The sequence below is a fragment of the Panicum virgatum genome, chromosome 4N (genome assembly GCF_016808335.1).
Source record: "Panicum virgatum strain AP13 chromosome 4N, P.virgatum_v5, whole genome shotgun sequence".
Taxonomy (NCBI): Eukaryota; Viridiplantae; Streptophyta; class Magnoliopsida; order Poales; family Poaceae; genus Panicum; species Panicum virgatum.
Genome location: NC_053148.1, coordinates 21768853 through 21780074, shown reverse-complemented (window position 1 = coordinate 21780074; position 11222 = coordinate 21768853). Strand labels below are relative to the sequence as shown.

The 11222-nt window shown below is 43.9% G+C and overlaps 1 non-coding gene across 1 annotated transcript; it reads left to right on the top strand.

Moving 5' to 3' along the window:
* Window positions 1–10495: 10495 nt before the first annotated feature.
* On the top strand, window positions 10496–10602 carry LOC120671760. The gene has a single exon (XR_005673849.1). It is a non-coding gene; the product is annotated as a small nucleolar RNA R71 (small nucleolar RNA).
* Window positions 10603–11222: the final 620 nt, after the last annotated feature.

Below are 11222 nucleotides of genomic sequence, written 5' to 3'. Positions count from 1 at the left end.
TAGGGGTATACGGAGGGTTCACATCTAAATAGTAAGGGTAAAAATGCAAAGTCAAAAAAAATAGGGATAAAATCACAATTAGGGTTCAAAATAAGAATAAGAACGCAATTGTCCCAAATAAAAATGTTAAAGTCTTTGCTGGAAACTTATAATATGTTGCATTATGCTTTTATGTAAATACTATTTTTTGCCTGCTATTGCTACAAAGCCGAAAATCTTTCAAACGCAGCAACAAGAGCATGAAAACATCATCAATTGTCAACATTATGCTATGCGCAATTAAAGTTATGTGCTTTGTTCTCAATGCCTTTTGATAGCTATTTCGGTCCACCATGAGAACATCCTTGATCTTACTACTGCACATGAACCTTTATAAACAAACTAACCATTTTTAATCCATAAACATTTAATTTTTCATGCGAACTAAATATGAGTTATCTAAATTTGTATATCCAAATTTACCTTGAGCAATAACACTAATACTATAATTCATAAAAAAATACTACTATTAATACCATGAATTTAGTTGATTTTTACTTGATTTTTCAAAACCATCTCAAGGTTCAACAACTTTACTAAAAACTCAAATAATCTGAACAATGTTTTGAAGCAACTCATTCATATGATGGATGGATTATTACATTATCTGAACAATCACAATTCATGATCATCTGATGGATGGATTATCATCTGATGGATGGATTACATTATCTCATTCCTGTACCCTCACATGATTCAGCTCAATCACAATTCATGATCATCTGATGGATGGATTATTACATTATCTGAACAAATGTGAATGCAAAATAATATGAACATGTTTTGAAGCAACTCAGTCATACAGTACATGCATGCTCTTGCAAGATCACCCGGAGCAAATCCTTGACGGCGTGCTCGTCCCATGGGACGAGCACAACGCCAAGCTTCCGCAGCTTTGGATGGTACTCGATTTTCCTCAGATCTCTGCGCCAACAAACTCGGACTTGGGAGAGTATCTCCAGGTTGGCCATTTCCCTGGCATTGGCCGGCATCATCACGGTGACATCGGAGTCGACGTTCCCGGCAAGAAGATGCTTGAGGCTGCTCGGAAAGACATTCCTCGTGTGGGAGCCATGGATGTTGGTCTGCCGGATGTCCAGCATCTCCGGCAGCCGGAGACCCTGGAGCTGATGGGGCAGGTGATCAACGTCCGTGTTCCGGAGGCTCTTGCAAGATCCAGATCGGCCATCAGGATGCGGGGGCGGCGGCGGTGGGCGCGGCCCTGGCGGCGGCGGGCGCGGTGCCGAGGGCGCGGCCCTGGCTACTGCGGGAAGGCGACGCGGGAGGGAGTCGGGACAGGGAAAGGGAGTCCCCTTTCTACTGGGGATTGGAGAAATAATATTGGAGATTGAGAAAAAATAAAAGGGAAAGGGAGATGAAAAATCAATCTGTTGGAAGGGTTTTTTTTCAGCATCAATTCTCTATATTGAGAAAAGGTGGAAAGGGGATAGGGAAAAATCAAGCTGTTGGAGTTGCTCTAAAGCCACCAGGTCCGTCATCAGTGGTGAATAGACTGGCCCATCAGGGCATAGCAAGTAGTGAATTCATCGGAGAGAGAGAGAGAGAGAGCTAGCCACGTAAAAGAAAAGGGTGGAGTTAGAGCCCGTTCGGGGTAATTTTATATGCTGGGTGGGTTTTGCGCAAATTGAGATAATGCAACGTAAACTAATTTATAAGCTAAAATAAAAAATTAGAAGCCTGTGAAGCCAGTTTTATTTACTTCACCAGCTTTGACTTCACTAGTGAAGCTATTTTTGGATAAACCTTCCCACAACCCCTAATTGGGGCCACAAAAATTCGAAAAAAATTGTTCAGTAAATAGACCGTCACCTATTAGAGTCGATACAAAACAAAATATAATAAGCATAGAAATTAGCATGCATAGATCTAACATACTAGAAACCATGAACAACACAACAAGGATATCAGGATACATGCTTAAGAAAACAGATCAGACCATAGAAATGTAGAATACGCTGCGTTGTCCACAAACCTTATTGACATTCCTCGTGAAGGCTTCATGATGGTAACAGCTCAGAGATACCGCTTACCCTTCTCCTCGGTGCAGGCTAAGGAGAAGAGCCGGCGCTATTTTGAAGCTCAATATCACAGCATAGTTCACCAGATGGAGAGAGAGGGGGGAGTTTGTGGGTTTTTCACATTTTGTTCCTGGACTTCTTGTAGAAGAGAAGATAGTTCACTAGATGGAAAAGAGAGTGGAGTTATGGATTTTTTGCTCTTTGTTCCTGGACTTCCTATAAAAGAGGAGACAGTTCATCATATGGAAAGAGAAACTCCACTTTGTTCCTGGTTCTTATGGAAGAGAAGATAGTTCGATCGAGAGTTCGACACCACTTTGTTCCTGGTTCTTATGGAAAATAAGATAATTCGATCGAGAGTTCGACTCCACTTTGTTCCTGGTTCTTATGGAAGAGAAGATAGTTTGAGAGAGAGAGAGAGAGGGAGGGAGAGAGAGAGAGAGAGACAGAGAGGGAGAGACAGAGAGAGAGAAGACAATTTACTAGATGGAAAGGGAAAACCACACTTTATTCCTGGACTTCTTATAGAAGATGGAAAGAGAGAAGAAGAGAAGACAGTCCAATGTTAATCGTTTTAGTTATAAATTGACCTACTAATTAGCCATAGTAACCATCAAAAGTAGGGGTGGGCATAAAACCCAATACCCGAACCCCGAACCCGAAAAACCCGAATCCGAACCCGAAATACCCAGAAATTGAAAAACCCGAAGCTATTTTGGGTATCAAATCTGAAATCCCGAAATTAATTCGGGTAATTCAGGTTTAAAACCCTGGTACCCGAACAACCCCGATTATTCAGCCCAACACTAAATTCAAGGGAGGGGGCTTCACGCCAAGGAGTCCACAAAATGATTCTGAGTTGCAATAAGTCATTCAACTCCACCAGCATGAGCTACGTATGATAGCAGCACCACCATGCGCCGCCTCCTCCTGTGTGCTGTGACTTGTGATCTAGTTGCATAGTAGTCGGGTAGTTCGGGGTTACCCAAACCCGTATTCTCGGGTACCCGAAATGTCAGATTTTCTTTATTTCGGGCAAATTTCAGGTATCATTTTTCAAAACCCAAAAATTTCGGGTTACCCGTACGCCCACCCCTAATCAAAAGTTTAATGTGTCGTTGTGTAAACCATCTCTATTTTTTCTTTATTGCGTATTTAACTACGGGAGAGAGCTCTTCTATTTAAGGTGGTTTGCACCAACTCAAACATGTAATAAGGGACTATTTGATGCTATACACTTTGCTTTGGTTTTGGAATTTCTGAAATAAATCTCTTTGTTTATTTTCCAGCACATGGTTCACGCATGTACCTAATGCCGATCTCCCACCAATGGCAAGTATTAGACCGATGTGCGCAGAGCCTTGTACCGATGTAAGCTAGAGCAGATCGGAGGGGGGGGGGGCACCACTTCATCTCAAGTAGAAGAATATCCAAGATGTTTGAACACTATTTCATAACTAATTTTAGAGTCACCAAGTTTTAAACAAATACAAAGTATCCACGTACGCAGCCAAGAATAACGATGAAAACTTGAAAAGATCAACAAATTCAAAGTATCGACGTCATTAGTCACTTCAGTATACTTAATGAGAGCATGGAAAAACTTGAACAAAAGATGACTGCCATAACGAAATCCAAACATATGTGATCCACTTATCCAACTTCAAAATCCCACTCACCTAAAGAAAAGAGAACAAACGAGTTTTCATATCTAATAAATTGTAGAACTATTGTTGACATTTCTTAGCGCAATCACTAGGAACGGGGGTGTCCCTAGCAACGGCGCCAGAAATGCCGTGTTGGTATGTCTTAACGTTTACAGAAGAATCCGCAAGCTCACGGATATACCGTTGTAGCATTTCACCCGGAAGTATTCAGGGTATCGTTATTTATATTTTCCCAAGGGAAGGCTAGGTTGTGTAAATATATTTACTAGTTCCATAATCATGACATTATGAAATAAGGTGCAGACTACTAATTATGCAGGGGGTAAGTGATAAATAAAGGATAATCAGGGGTAATGTGACACATACAGAACAACCAACTCTCATGAATAAAGAATAAACAAGCACACCTAAGGTTAGTGGGAGCATAGGCACAGATCCTAGTATACTATTCATGTTAGCAGATAAGTTATGTTAGCCACATGCTTAGAGCTGCAGGTGTCGGGAAATTAGGAACATCGGAGAGAATGACCCGCACTGGAGAACATCCAGTCCCGTTTCATTTTTGCATGAACTCCTACACGATACCCGAACGTCGGGGAGTACGCTAACCGAGAAGCAGCTTCCCGGTGGACCGATAGGGCTGTCACCACCTGCGGTCTACTCCAGTCAAACCATGGAGCACCATCATATCCGAGGGATCCCTCATACCCAGGCACCATGCCCGTATATGAGATCACTACCCTAGCACCCTCGGGTCCCCCACCCTTCAGATGGACAGGTAAGATGCTAAGGCAAGCCCAAAAGCACAACGAACCGATATCCTTACCAAGATCATCTGGTCTAAGCAAGTAACTAGTATAACTTGATAAAGCACAGATCAAGGCTAAGCATGCTAAGAACATAGCAAGATAACCAAGAACGAACCCAGTATGAATAGCATAACGAATGTCGGAATACAAAGCCATACCAGAGGCTGAGGATTGCTCGCTGACCCCGAGGACGACGAGATTCGCTAAGGAGATGAAGTACTAGCCTAGCTCCACTACCCTAAGGAGTACAAGTCACAAGCGAGTGTGAGAGAGAGGCCTTCAAGTGGTGTGTGTGGTGAGTGGTATGAGAGGCCCCTTTTATAGCTCCTTGAGGTCGGTTCCTGCCAAGATAAATATGGAAACATCATCAACCGCCTTCAGGAGGATCAGAGCGAGGTACCCGCCAAAATGCACCTGGATAGGTGCCTGTCCAGGTTTGGCCGGCCCCACATTGCCGCCTCTGGCCACCGTCTTTCTCTGGTAGACTGACGGGTGGGCCCTGATCTTGGTAAGTCGGTGCCGGGGCTTCGTTGGTCGGTTTGGTCTGGTTTGTGGGCCTCTTTTGCATGTGTTACATAGGATGCGATCTTCTGCGATTTTGTCTGCGTATTCTTCGTGTTTTCTTCTTATTCCGGTCTTGTGCTCCTGAAAACATAAATCTTCGAAAAACACTGTGGAGCTAGGTTAGTGATACAAATATGCAAGTAAGAGGTATGATTTTCCTTCTTTTATGAGTAGAGTTGACGATCATGTTTCACACTTAACGACCATCAACAACACCCCCAAACTAGCCTTTTGTTCGTCCCGAGCAAAACAAGGTGCTCGTTGTTAATTAGGAGTTGCTACGATGTTGAATTTCCAACTTATTATACTTAGACACAACCAAATGCTTCGTACCTTGATTTTGAATAAGTTGGTTTTTGTTCTCACCTCTTACTTTACTCCTGTGGAGCTTATAGCTTCACCTCATCTTTGGTGGTTGAGTGTCAGAACGGTATCATAGAATGCTCATATTTCTTTCTCTTTAGTTCAACCGCCAATCCGGAGGTTTTGTAAAGTTTTAAAAGAAAATTATAAAGTTCCTCGGATGATCTCTCGGATCGCTCAATGTGTATGATTCCTTACCAAGGCTTTTTATTGTGCCTTTCCTCCTCAACCTATCTCTAATGGCTGTTTTTGTGGAGCTGTAGGTATGGAGGATTTGAAGGCATACCTGCTTCTCATATTTTGCAAAGTTAAAAACCGGATCCAAAGGAGAAACAAGTCATAAACCTTGATCAAGATGTGCAAGTGTGTGAATATTTTAGGTGGATGGTGTATCAACTCCTTTGTATGCACCATCTCTCTTTTTCTTTCTTTTTGGATAATGGGCCATCTTTTCTTCTTCTTCTTTTTTTGACATGCTTAAGCATGTGGCATACCTTCTTTGGGTATGCATCTTTTTTTCCCTTTTTTTTTGACATGCCGAAGCATGTGGCATACTTCTTTGGGTATGCATCTTTTTATTTTCTTTTTGCAAAGCCCCATATCCTTGATATGTTTTTGAGAGAGGTGGTGTCATATATGGACATGGAGTTTTATTTTGTGGATGGATGGATGTTTGCTTACTTCTAGTGTAAAAGCATAGCATGTGGTGGAAACGTGTACGTGATCTTGATCATGGGAGTATGAAATGAGTCTCACTAAGGGTCACAACAATTTGACAAAGCTCAATGAGATAACAAGTTGCATATGTGGAAGGTTTTGCAATGAAAACAACATATGGCTTTGGATAGGAATTTAATATCATCGAGGAACTTTATTATATTTTTGTGTTTTCAAAATTAAATACTCCGGATATCAAGCATCATACAAGAGAAGATCATAGCGACTCTACTTAACCATATCATAGCTCACAACAACTTAGATTTGGATCATGCTGTTTTGCTACCCACAAGTTTCAAGTTTTAAGGTTTGAACTTTTAAGCCAACAAACCCAAAACTAGGTAGAGCATAAAGTTATAACTAAGCATATAAAGGAAATTAACAGAGCAACTATTCATCATCTCAACAAGGAAAACTTACACCATGCTTACTACACATATTAAAAAAATATTTTTGGTGTTTTCTAAGTTTTGTAAATTTTTATTTGTTTTTAGTTATGCAAATTTTTATGGGTTTTCTAATTTTGCAAATTTTTATGGGTTTCATGCAAGGTTATAAAAATAGTAAAGATAAATGATACAAGTTACCTCTCGTGGGGGTCCTCCCCCAAGCTAGCTTCAGGCTCACTATGGCTGGTCGGGGTTGAAACCCGTCCAGCGGCAGTATGCCCTCCACTCCTCCTGTCGCTGCAACTGCAACTGCTCCATGTAGTGGAGTCTTTCGCTAGTGTGACGTTGCCATGCTTGGGTTGTATCGATCTGTTGGTGCAGTGTCTCTTGTATGTTGTCGTTCTGCACCCGCAGCTCACCTAGCTGCTGGGCAATGGCACTGAAACCTCAGGACGAGGCTGTCTGTCTGACGAGATTTGGGGCTCCGCTGGAGCTGGAACTGGTGGACCGGCAGCCTGGTGCCTGCCGTGCCCACTCCTCAGTGCTGGCACTATGCCATGACGGCCCAACGGCCTCATGCTGATGTGAGTGTTGTGGCTGCTGAGGTGATGGTGTCGGTTCTGCTTCCCTTCTGGTCCTGCTTCTTATCATCCTGCCAGGTAAACCAGAAGATCTATGCCTACGAACTCCTTCCCGTGGAACGAGAGGGATGGTTAGCGAATGACAATTATACAAATGGAACTCCGCATTGGGCAGTGGAATCTCATTTGTAAAACCCAAGTAAAAGAAGATCAAAGAGTCATTTGGGCCTTTCTTGAGTGTGTGACCTTGGATCAAATTAGCCTTGTCGATATACGCACGGTCGCCCTCAATGAAAGGAATAAAATTCCCCTCTAAGGCACCGATACGTGTAGCGATACGAGTAACCAAAGAAGTGCACTCAATAGGTCCCGTCATCTTGAAATTCGAAAGCCATTGCTTAACCAAAGCTTGCGCGGGGGAGATTTTGATCTTGTTGACCATGGAATATAAAATGAGCAACTCATCGTTGCACACGGGTCGAATAGCATCTCTTGGGAAGAGAGTGATGGTTAACCATTTGTGCATCAACTGAAGAGTTGGATTATGAATATCGTTGCACCAAGGTGCAAACTTGCCATGGACAACTTGACCTGAAATCTGGCCCCAAAATTCATGACGATTAAAACAGCGGCAAGCTTGCTCGAGAGAAATTGGCCAATGTTTGTTGAAATCGAGGTAACTGGCAAATTTTTTCCAAGAAAGCAAATATTCTTTCCTGAAAAGTCGAAAATAAATCATGTTTTCCACCTCTCGAAGAGTGCAAAGAAATTGGATGGTGAGGAGTCGAGAACCATACTCCTCAACGGGAACGAAGTTATCCCATCCAATTGCATGCCAAACGTTAGAGAAGTCTTCGTACATACCTATTTTGATGAGGAGGTCCAGATCGAATGCTTGGGTGTGGACGAAGCTTCGGTTCTTGAGGATGGCGTAGCCTTGGCGTTCACAATCATCTCGCAAGTCGAGGTAGGGGGCATCTTCTGCGTCAATCTCTATGGCCTCGGCTTGCGGTTTGGCTTGCATTTCTTTGTATTGTTCTTCTTCCTCATAGTCCATCGTGCTTGGTGTAGGCATAGGTTTGGGTGTGTACGAGCTTGAGCCACCCCGAGAACGGGATGAACTTCCACCTGTCATCTTCTTGAATGCGCCGGAGACATTCCGCCCTAAGCCTTTCATGATGGAACAAAAACACGTGAAACTCGAAACAGGTTACGTTAGTGAAACCGAAATGAATGTTCTTATCTGCGAGTTGCTCCTTTTTTCTTGCAGCAAAGAAATGAGAGAGAGAGAGAGAGAGAGAGAGAGAGGTTTCTTGAAATCAAATCTTGAGCAAAAATCCAATGAAATCCCGAGAGCAAAGTTTGAGAGAGTTTGAGAGGGAGTGAGTGAATGAGAGTTGAGTGTGAGAGCTCAACATCCACCTCTCGGCCTCTATGTAAAGAGAGAATGGCCGGGAACAATGGCTAGGAGCTGAGCATAACGACCACTAGCCATTGGAAAAAGGTGGCATGGAGCTGTTGCTAGGTGGGGTCGGCCAACCCTAGGGTTCGGCCGGTCCCCCGTGGGCCCACTGGCTGATAGCCAGGGCCCAGGGGCTCTCTAACGGCTATAAGTTTTGAAATCTTGGGTGCCTGGTCAAACTTTGATTTGAAAGATGTTCAAAATTATTTTTCAAAATATTTTCATGCTCGGAAATATTTTTGGATTTTTGTGAAAAACAAAAAAGTGATAGAAAAGTCTCTAGCATGCAAGAGTGTTTTGAAATTTCAAATATGTAGTGGGAAAAAATCGAAAAAGGTGGAAAATAAATATGGGATACGTACCGATTTACCTTCGGCAAGGGCTCGTCGTTTTGAGTCTGAAGAGCGGGTCCTTTCTCCTGCTTTTGGTTACCACTATTTAGCTCGTCCTGGAGAGTTGGACGAAGATGAACTTGCGACCTTACGCCACATCTTCTTGGCACGTCTTTTCTTGGATCGTGTGGTCGTAGGTCCTTCTGGCTGGGGTTCAGGTGCACCCCAGAGTGGACTCCGTCATGAGCCTGCTGGATTACGAAATTCTACTTCTTCCTGTAGAGGAATTTAAAGAATATGTTGTCGACCGCGATGCGGAACAGAACTTCTCCAGATCCGACATCGATCTTAGCCTTCACAATGCTCAGGAAAGGACGTCCGAGAATAAGATCTAGACCCAAGTCCCCTTCCATGTTGAGGACGATAAAGTTGGCGAGGACGAAGCAGTTCCTGATTCATACATAGATGTTTTCGACTATCCCTTCGGGATGTCGGATTGTGGAATCTGCAAGATGTACGAACATACGGGTCTGGGAAAGAGCAGGATACTGTAATTGCTCAAAGATTACCTTAGGCATGATGTTTATGCTTGACCCAAGGTCGCAGAGGGACCGTCCATAGGATTGATCGAAGATAGAACAGCTGATCATGGGCACCCCTGGATCTCCATGTAGTTTTGTTGTCAGCCCGCCCCATGCATTCATCCTTGGGTGCGTGGTTCTTCCTGCATGGTTAGTACGGGGAGTCTGCCGGGAAAGGTTGCCCCACCCGGTAGACACCACATTTGCAGTTTCAATGGGAGATTCGGGTTGCCCCGGAATCTTCCCGGTCTCAGAAACAAGAACAACAACAACGATTTGAGCAAGTTGTGTTTCTATCATTTTGTTGAAACTTAATTGATTTTTAAAAGCAGAAGAAAGAGTTTCAACTTTAGCATTTATGCTTTCCAAAATTTTATCATTGACAGCAAGCTTTTTGTTTAAAGATTCGTTTATTTTAGCTTGGCTAAAAACTAAATCTCTCAAGGATGGTTGGTTCGAATTAAAATTCAATTTGAAATTTGAGTTAAAATTGTTACCTCCTCCTTGGAATGGTGGGCGTGCTTGACCCCACCGCTGACCTCCTTGTGGACGGAATCCGATGTTGTTGTTGATGTAGGCTGCGTCTTCACGGGTCTCGGGGCAATCATTCCCCTAGTGTCCACCGTCTCCACAAACCTCGCACGTTGAGTACGAGTTCATGGCATGAACGGGAACAGGCATCTGTGGCCAGTTTCCTTCATCAAGTTTCTTCAGTAGGAGGTCCAGTTTGGCGGCGAGCATGTCCGTCTCTTTGATGGTATGCATTCCGCCCTTGGTTCTGGGCTGGGAACGCTCCTCGTTCTAGCCCTGGTTGGAGACCATCTTTTCAATTAAGGCCGTAGCCTTGGCAATTGTCAGGTCCAGATAGGCCCCTCTAGCAGCGGCATCAAGATGGGCTCTGGATGTTGTCGTTAGCCCGTTGTCGAAGCTTTGGAGCACGAGCCACTAGTCCATCCCAAGATGAGGACAGGCGAGTATGTATTCTTGGAGTCTCTCCCAAGCTTCTGGGATGGATTCCATCCCTGTTTGCTGGAAACTTGAAATTTTTCCACGTAGGACATTTATTTTGCCCAACGGAAAGAATTTGGCGAGGAAAGCCGTGGAACACTTGTCCCACGTACTGACGGCTTCCTTGTTCTGATAAAACCACGGTTTCGCCTTCCCCAGGAGGGAGAAAGGAAATAGGCGGAGTCTGATGGCGTCAGCTGTAACGTCCCGTATGGTTACGGTCTTGCATAACTCCAGAAATTTCCGGAGATGAGCGTTGGCGTCCTCATTTGGCTTGCCACAGATTGGGCTAGCCTGCACCATGTTTATGAGGCTGGACTTCAACTCAAAGTTCACGTCCCCAACATCAACGTTGGGTCCAGTTGCCACATTGGCAGCTGAGGGGACGGAGAAGTTGTGGAGAGTCTTCTCAGCCATGGGTTCGGTTATTGTTGATGGTGCTTGGGAAGCTGGTTCGCTTGTCGACTGCGAGAGCGGAGGAGGGACGATGCGAGGTCGGATCCTTCTCACGAGCTTCTCGGGATTTTCAACGAAGTTTGTCGGCAAGGAGAAACTAGACATACACTACCCTGTTTTCATCCATTCAGGAGAAAACAGAAAGGTAATCACATTAGCCTGTATAAGCAGTAGCTACCTCTTACTCATATTGCCATGTTTACGTCCTTAGTAAA